The sequence below is a fragment of the Chenopodium album genome, chromosome 22 (assembly GCF_948465745.1).
Source record: "Chenopodium album chromosome 22, dcCheAlbu1.1, whole genome shotgun sequence".
In the NCBI taxonomy this organism is placed as follows: Eukaryota; Viridiplantae; Streptophyta; class Magnoliopsida; order Caryophyllales; family Amaranthaceae; genus Chenopodium; species Chenopodium album.
This window is the reverse complement of record NC_137855.1, coordinates 17,904,701-17,914,281: the sequence shown is the minus strand read 5'-3', so window position 1 is coordinate 17,914,281 and position 9,581 is coordinate 17,904,701. Positions and strand designations below refer to the sequence as shown.

Sequence of the window (9,581 nt, the reverse complement as noted above, 5' to 3'; positions counted from 1 at the left end):
TTTTCGAAAACAGAAAGAAAGATTTTTAATAAAAACTAACCGCAACACTAGACTTTTCACACTTTCACTTCATTCGATTATGGTTCGACGCGAAAGATATTCATCATTGGGTTTGATTTTGGGGAGACACAAATCGGTGTCTACAATAAGTTCAGCTCAGCTCAGTTCAGTTCCGTTCAGTTCAGCTGAGTTCAGTCAATGAGAACTGGCCCTTATTACTTTACTACAGATTGTAAGAAAGAATCACAAGCATGAACAATAAGTTGAGCCATCTCGTTTAGGATCATTACTCTCTTGGTCTGAAATGGAAGTAATAGAGATAGACTATTTTGAGATGTTCGGAAAATATATGTCTTGTTTTTTGAGATAGAAAACTCTAATGTAGTAGTGAAGTGAGGTTGGCTTGTTATTTGCTCTACTTAAAATGAATGTCTAGGAAACACTTTAGAAGTATTTCTTTTGCAAGATCATTATAAAATGGAGCCATTTTTGTCAGAGTTTTGTGTATGGGACAACAAGAAGTTCTGTTAGGAAGTTAGTATCTTGTTGTGTGAGCATAACATTGAAATTTTATTACTGTAGTGTTGATTGTATCACTTAAATGTTCAAGGCAATGCATTTTTATTGGCAAAAATCGTAAAGAATTACCCTGTACTTTTTTCAAGAAATTGTCTTGTTCTAGTCAATGTCAAAGTGTTACATTGTCTTATTTGGCTTTTGGTCTTGAATTTGATATCGAAACAATTAAGATTAATCAAACTTGGGCAGTTAAAACCAAACATTTAAGTATAAGATGTGATCAGATTTCTGTTTCTGAGCTAGCAGTCACTGAGCTTAGTTTGCGATATGTAAACATAATTTGCAAGTGTATTGTAAAATCTGTTAACTCATCTTGAACCTTTTTTCGGTGTTGTTTGCATCTTACATGTGAAGAGGGAGACTGATTTCCTTATTTAGTCGTAGCTACTTGTATTAGTCATTTTATGATGATAACTTTCAGTTGGTATCATAATTGCATTAATATTGGAATACACTGATGGGATTTGATTGATTTTGGGGATGATAATGAGAACCTTTCTTTTCATATCGTAGATGCTAAGAGGCTTATAGGTAGAAGATTCAACGATGAAATGGTACAGAAAGACATGAAGCTTTGGCCTTTTAAAGTGATTCCTATTGCTGATGGAGATAATTTCAAGAAGATTGTAATAGCAGTTACTTACAATGGTGTGGAGCAGCAATTCGCTCCAGAGGAGATATCTTCAATGCTTCTCATGAAGATGAAACAGATAGTCGAGGCGTATCTTGGTTCAGAAGTTAAGAATGCTATTGTTATTGTTCCTGCCTACTTCAATGATGCCCAACAACAAGCAACTAAAGATGCCGGTGTTATTGCTGGCCTGAATGTTATGAGGATAATTAACGAGCCAACGACAGCTTCCATTGCTTATGGTCTTGATAGGCAAGGTGTTAGCAGTGATACAACAAACAATATTTTGGTTTTTGTCCTTGGTGGTGGAACTTTTGATGTCTCTTTGGTCGCAATCAAGAAGGGTGTTTTTAAAGTAAAAGCAGTAAGTGGTGATACCCACCTTGGTGGAAGAAATTTTGACCATAGATTGTTGAGCCATTTCATCGCCGAGTTTGAGAGGAAACACAACAAAGATATAAGTGCCAATCGTAGGGCTATTGGAAGGCTAAGAGCTGCTTGTAAGAAGGCTAAGAGACTCCTTTCTTCAACTACAGAGACTACTATTGAGATTGATTGCCTTTTTGAGACAGTAGATTTCTCTTGTAGCATAACTCGTGCTCGATTTGAAAAGATGAATAAGGATTTGTTCCAAGATTGTATGTTACCTGTTCAAAGTGTTTGAGAGATGCCAAGATGGAAAAGAGTGAAATTCATGATGTTGTTCTTGTGGGTGGGTCAACTCGAATACCAAAGATTCAACCTCTATTGCAAGAATTTTTTGATGGAAAGGAGCTTTGTAAAAGTATTAACCCGGATGAGGCTGTGGCATGTGGAGCTGCATTCCACGCTGCGATCTTGGCTGGTGTAAGTTTAAATAAGAACCCTGTGCTTGTGGATGTTACTCCTCTGTCCCTTGGTATTCAACTATACTTTGGTGAAATGCAAGTAATCATTCCCTGAAATACACCTGTCCCAACTAAGATGGTCGGCAAAGTTAATTACTACTGCGTTTGACAACCACTTAATGGTAGATTTTCCAGTATTTGAGGGTGAGAGACCCATTGCTGATGAAAACAACTTATTGGGTGTATTTTCCCTGAATAACATTCCTCCAGCACCTCAAGGCGTCCCTGAGATTGATGTCTGGTTCAACATCGATATTGATGGCATCTTAAAAGTGTCTGCAGAGCTTGTTGGCACTAACAACAAGAACCAAATCACCATCACCAATCATAGTGGGAGGTTATCAAAGGAGTCGATTGACAAGATGAAGAAGGCTGAGGATGAGGAGCATAAGAAGAATGCCTTACTTAAGAACAAGTTGGAGAATTATGTATACGAGGTAAAGGGAACATTAAGCAGTAACGGAAAGAAGATGAATAACAAGGACAAGAGAAAATTGGGTAATGCCATTGAGAAAATAACCCAGTGGCTGGAGTGGAACTATTTGCTTGCTGAAGCTTCAAATTTGAGGAGAAATTAGAAGAGTTTAAAAGCATCTGCAAGCCTTTGATTGCACAAATGCACCAGCAGGAAGATGGTTCTGCTAAGGCTAGCAGGGGTTGCTCCAATTTTCATATTATAGAACTCGATTAAGCTTTAATCAATTAGTGAACCTGATTTTTACAACCTTTTGCGAGATTAGTCTATTAGTACTAGTGATGAATTCCATTAGGCAGATATGAATATGACTGTTAATTTATTAGGTAGCTGTTTAGGCAAATCTCAGCAAGGACGTCTAAGAATTTGCTAGGTTTTGAGGGGTAATAACAATCATTCTACCAACAACATATAAAGCAAGTATTCAATAAGGATAAATAAATGATCAATAAATAAACAGCAAGTATTCAATAAGATCAAGAAGATAAGTTTAGAGATACAATACTGAGTAATGATAAGTCTCCTTGTTCAGTAGGGACGCAGTTCCGTAGATAGAAGCAGAGTAAATTGTTTATATTGAATTATATGTGAGCGTACATGAGTGTTATAATACCTAACTCTTTTTATTTATACCTAGGGATCTCTAGGGTTTACATAGATATTCAGAATATATTCGAAATGTAGAAGATTTTCTTGATTTATCTTGTTCCCTGTTCTGTAGGTGTATCTTTGGCAAATATCTTTTTGATTGATACTCTTGATGCTGCTTTCCTTGCTTACTCCAATCAAGCTGTTTTTGCTTATTTTTACTGAATCATTGATCTTGGATTGGTGCCCTAAGCATACCGGGTCGTGTGTTAATACGGGCCCAATGGTAGCGCCTGTACAGAATGTTATCACCTGTATACATGCAGGTCTTGTGTATCCTTTGCTTTGCTATGATATGCTTGCTCATGTTTTAGCTTGCACCATGAACCCATGTTTGGAGGCTTTTTATTTGCTGACATAGTTGTTAGCTTGTTATTTTGTTAGAGCACTATCAGCAGAGATAAAAAAAATATTCCCTCACCACTCTCTCTCTAACTTTCCCTCTCCTCCACATCAGATTTTTAAAGAAAGAATTTTTTCCATCCCACCAACAACAAACCAAAAAATTCCCTCACCACTCTCTTTCTTACTTTTCACTATACCCCACTATACTCTCTCTCTTACTTATTTTCAATTATTATAATAATTATTATTCATATATTTACTGTATACAAAATAGCCGTTTTACACTAAAACGGTAATATATTTACTGTTAGAACAAAGCTCTTCCAAAAAATGACACGTGTAAGAAGATCAATGGCTGACAATTAAACTCACCACAACATTGTATTTTTACCGTTGAAATATTAATTAATGTTAACTTTATGGTGGGCCCCACACAAAATTAATAAAAAAAAAAAGAAAAAAACACAAAAACCTGCGCCATACCCCACCAAAAGTCAGCAACAATCAAGTTGAGAAAATTTTCTCCAAGAGAAAAAAATCTCATTTTTTCTAGATTTTTTTTGAGAAATTTTATTGGTGGGATACTTTTTTTGGGGGAAAAAAATTCTAGAGGAGAAAATTTTCTCTATTGCAAGTGCTCTTACATCTGAAACTGATTTTTTTTTTTTTTTTGAAACCCCTGAAACTGTAATTTTGAAAACAGATAAGGTTAATAAAATCTAGTTTTTGTCTTTAAAAAAAAAAGCTCATCTCCATTAAAGTTTTATTCCATTGGGGAGATTAAATGGCACATAAGTTGGGTATGCATCTACGCAATTTAGTACTAATATTTCTCTCTAGATTAGGGATGTTAATTGGCCAAAGACAAAAAATTGAACGTGAATGTTTACTCGTGATTCATTTTTTAGGGTCTGGACTCTGGAGACCCAATAGATCTAGGTTTTTGTGCTCTGGGGTTTGGGTCTACCAAGATATAATTTGATCAAAAAAAAAAAAAAAAAAACTCAAAAAAATTATCAATGTTGCATACTAAATTGCTTAGAGGGGTACACAGATTATTTAAAGGTGAGAAATTTATATAGGGGTGACAAATTTATTCATGATTAATGTAATTATATATTATTTTTTAAGAGTCAACAAATTATTAAGGGTGATCAGAGTATCGAGGGGTTAACAATTTATTGATGGGTTAAAGGGTATGTTCTGTTCACCTTATTTTCACTTATTTCAGGTTTAATTGTATATATTTTTGGGGCGAGTATTATAGTTTATCGACACCTAGAGAGTTTACTCACCCCTATATAATTTGCTCTTGCGTAAAATTCATATACACACTTATCTCACCCTTAAGTAGTTTGCTTGCCCTAATGTGAGTCATATACACACTTATACCTCACCCCTAAAGGTCATACACACACTCATCTCTCCTCAATAAAATTTCTCACCCCTAAATAATTTTCTTTCCACTAAAGACTTTGCTTACAAATAAATAAATTGCACACTCCTAAAAACAGATAAAGTATATAATCTACGCGTGACCTACGTTAGTGTGTTCCTAAATAGGCTGTTCTCCCATAAATAATTTGCTCACCCTTAAAAATTACATAAAATTATTTACTCCACCCTTTAATAAATTGATTATCCTTAATAATTGTATATGATTTTTTTAGGGGTTTTGAAGAAAGTCCACTAACTATGTCCACAAGTACTAGATTTTACGTGCCTAGTATTATTTCAAACATTCGCTCAAATTGTTGTTGCACAATTTTGATATGCCCAACGAAAAAACATCAGAATTCCAACATTATTGTTACCAAGCATGACTTCCATTACGATTTGCCAAATGGAGCGCGCGCATTGCGCGCGGGGGAGTCCAAAACTAGTGGTACTAAATGTTGTTACAATGGTGTAATTTTGAAGTTAATATGTAGTGTACCATTAGGTTGTGGAATCGTGCCATTGATAGTTGCAAATCTCACCCTTCAAAGAGTCAGCATGAACTTCCAAGGTCTCAAAAAGTTCTGGAGGATTATCAGGTGTTGCGGTGAGAGGGTCCCTCCTGTTGTTTGTCAGCCCTAGAATGCACCTATCTAGCTTGTCATAACCTGAAAGTCAGGTAGCAAAGGAAAAAGAGCAAAGAGCATAAGAGCACAGCACAGACAAAAACAATATAAGAAAAATACTTAGAAAGTAGAAAGTATATAAAAGAGAAAGCAAAGCCTACCAGACTCATGAGCAGAGCACAAGTGCATAACATAAAGCTGCACATTGCCTACAATGTATATATGGTTGGGCAGCCAAACCTTGGGAAATTTTGTGTTTCCTGTGCCTGCTCCTTGCATAGCATCAAAAGCATCCGTTTCAAGGGCAGGCTCAGAGGGAGAAACGGTAACACCAGCCATATTAGTGCGAATCTCTCGAAAATTGCGTGGCACAGTAAAGATAGAAGGCACTTCAACCCAAAAGAATTTCCCAGTCCAGTCCCTAAAGCGACCAAGCTTAGGGTAAGACAAGACCTTGCCCTCTTTGGGAGCCACGTAATACCACCCAAACTCAAGACTAGAGGATGGCCTTTTTAGGCTCATCAAATATTTAAACAAGTACAGAGACTCAGGATACCTCCACAACCGCAGAAACCATAACAAGAATATCAAAGTGTGCAAGGGGCAGGGTGAAGCAAAGCAATGTAGAAGTTGAAGGTACAAAACGCCTTATCCAAGTTAGGGTAAAGAGAGAACCTCAAGCCTAATCCCAAGTCCAGTTGAGAGGCAACGATTGCGATATATATGACCAGCAGGAGGAGCAGATAACTTGGAGCCCTTAGCTGGCAAAACCAGCTTGTAACCCTGACCAAAGCCATAAAACTTCTACCCCACAGCAGCAAGGTTCAAATTCTGTGCATCCTTACGCAAGTTGGAATCCAGCATACAATTCTTAAGACCATGACACCTTTCATCTAAACAGAAGTAAGACTTGCCCTCTTCCACGGGCTCCACCACATAATTAGGCTAGCAGTCATAAAAGGCGCGCTCTCTAGGAGAGTCACTCATCTTGCTCGAGTTAACAACCGGAGAAGGAGATGATGAAGAAGTTGTAGCTTTGCCACCCCGCACTACATAATTGTTAAATTTCGAGATAATATGGAATGGGCCTGGGCAACCCGAACAAGGAGGAGGAGAGTTTGATCCACAAACAAGGGTTTGGAGCTTCCATACTAAAACCAATTGGCAATAGTAGGAGTTACTCCTCTACCTTATAAAGTGGAACCACCTCTCCTCTTTCTCCAATGTGGGACACTCACAAGAGATAGACATTGGGTTCCAACACTCCCCCTCACTTGCAGGAGGTACAAAGTAAGTACCTTTATGACAAGAAGTTGCAGAAGCAACAATGCACAACAACAATGGCGGTCGGAGAAACCAAACGGAGAACGGGGTGTCAAACTGCAACCAAAATAAAAGTAAGAAACTTTAGTGAAAATGAAGAATAAGGGAAAACAAGCAAACACAGCAAGAAAATAAAGCAAGAATGAAAATAAGAGAGGCAAGAACTTACAACAAAAATGGACGAAAGGCGAAAAAACTTGAAAAATGAAAAGTGGAAGATGAAAAAATAATGAAGGTAAAAAGAAGAGAAAGAATACAGTGAATTAAATGGGGGAGTAAAAAGGCGATTGAGTGAGCAATAAAGCCAAACCGTCATGTCACTTCAGTAAAAATAAACTGACCGCTCGGATGGCCGACACGTATCCCACTCATGCAAAACACTGTTCCCGCCAAAAAAAAAAACTTTAGCGGGAGTGATCGAAATTCCTCCCTGCAAGCTTGTCATTATTCCTCAGACTTCCACTACTTCAAAAATGGTCAAAGAGACCTTAAATAAGAGACCCTTTAATAAATAAATGGTCTCTTTGTTTCAAGAAACCAAATATTTCAAATAAATGGTCTCTTAGGTACAATCTTAGGGAGATGAAAACGAAAGAGAGACCATTTTTCTTAAATAAATGGTCTTTCTTTTTTATTTATTTAATTAAAAAAATAGAGAGAGACCACTTCTTTAACATTAATGATCTCACTTTTATTTATTTATTTAATTTAAAAAATAAGAGAGATAATTTCTCTTAAATAAATGGTCTCTCTGAGACCATTTCACTTAAATAAATGATCTCTCTATTATTATATACAAAAAAAAAAAAAAAACCTAAACCCTAAGTACTAAGACCGCCGTACCCCCCTCATATCAACATGTCTAGTTCTCTCTCATCCCGTTCCCCTATCTCTCTCTATCTGTCCCCTTTCTCTCTCCACCGCCACCCCTTTAACCCCCGCCCTCCTTGAACCATCGTTAATTTGAACTGAGGACAACCATCATCGCTGCCGTATTCTATATTTTTAATCTACAACAATGGAGGTTAGAGTTTCTGGCTGTGTTTATTTCGAATCAATTCGATGTGCGTGCGTTATCAAGCTTTGTCGATCCTCTAATTTGATTTCGGTAATTTCTTAGTTTTCTTTCTTAATTTCTCAATTGTTTATAATTAATTGTGTTTTACATTTATTCCATTTGTTTAGGGTGATTTTTGGATTACCTCGCATACTGGTCACGCTCTCCTGGCAATGAGACTCGGACACCTGCAAAATGAATGAATATTCCTTTATCGGAATATTCGCCTCCGACGATCAAGTTAGAGAACTGAAACGGAAAGGCTAAAGAGAGTAAGTAGAGAAGAGTTGGAGCTATTTAGTGCTCTATTCAATGTTATGTCATAATCCACCCCTCCCATCATAAATGATTGGGGTATTTATAGGGGTGGGAGTTTGTGTCCCTCTAGGGTTTGTACCCTAAAATTCCGTGACCTTATTGGCTGCGCAATCAGAAGATGCTACGTGTAATACGGGGGTGCCTCTTTGCTGCTTTCAAGATATCTCTTGGGATATGGGCCATAATGTAACAAGGCCTTTTTGTGCTGATTTCAGGTGCTCTTTTGAGCATTAGACGCGTGCCATCTTCTCACAAGGACACGTGTCGCCCTTTGACTGGGCCACGTATCACTGCGGAATTGGACCACGTTTATGGGGGTATTTTTACCCTAAACATTTTCCCCTCAGAGGGGGTGGCTCGTACGCTTACAGGCCACCTCCTCTAATCTTCTACTCGTCTTGATACGTCCGAGTATGCGGAGATTGGATTTATACAAGGAGGGCGGACAAATCACGACCGCTCATTGAAGGGGTGGCCACCTTGGACCGAATGACGTGTCCTGTCCGCTTAGAACCTTCCTCGGGGATGATTAAATCTGAAAATTAGGCGGACGGAACATGCCACCTGGACTTTCGGAGGAAGACTCAGACGCTAAGTTTTTGAAAGGGAAATTTCAATTCCGTTCACTTGGCCGTCTATTTGGACACGCCGTTACTCGTCCGTCTCTTTTTCCATCCAAATTTACAAAGCCACCTATTCAATTTTTTGAATTCTGGGTTAACTTTTTTCAAAAAGTAACCGTTCGAATTCTTAGGTGGGAAACATGGTTTTACCATTTTGCCCCCATATATTTTGCCTATAAATAGAAGAGGTTTGACCTCATTTTGGCACTTTAGCATCTTGAGAATTCTAGAGAGAAGTCAGAGCTTTTTAGAGAGAGAAAGTGATTTCCCCTTAATCTTCGAGAGCTCCGCCGTGTAATTTGAATTTTCCGGACACATTTTTGAGTTTTCCGGTCAACCTTCAAGACTTTCGAGAACTTGTCAAGTTTTCAACACGTACAGAGGTAGGCCGCTTGTTTTCTCTCCCTTGTTCTTTACTTGTATTATTTACCTTTATTTTTAAATCTAGCTCAACACTTAGCTTCGTCCGTTTCTCCTCATGAGGCCGGCCGTTCGCATGGGACTGAGGAGTCTAGAGTGGACGGAGACGAGTTTTCTCCTTCATGGAGTGTGCGTACCTACTTACTTCCACCTATTCTTCTCTGTCCCTGCAGTAGAACATGGCAAGAACAATGCGTACGCGCAAAGTTTAC

At 38.0% G+C, this 9,581-nt stretch overlaps 1 pseudogene; it reads left to right on the top strand.

Annotated features, from left to right (window-relative positions):
• Nucleotides 1-477: 477 nt before the first annotated feature.
• On the top strand, nt 478-3,385 carry LOC145604044 (heat shock cognate 70 kDa protein-like; annotated as a pseudogene).
• Nucleotides 3,386-9,581: the final 6,196 nt, after the last annotated feature.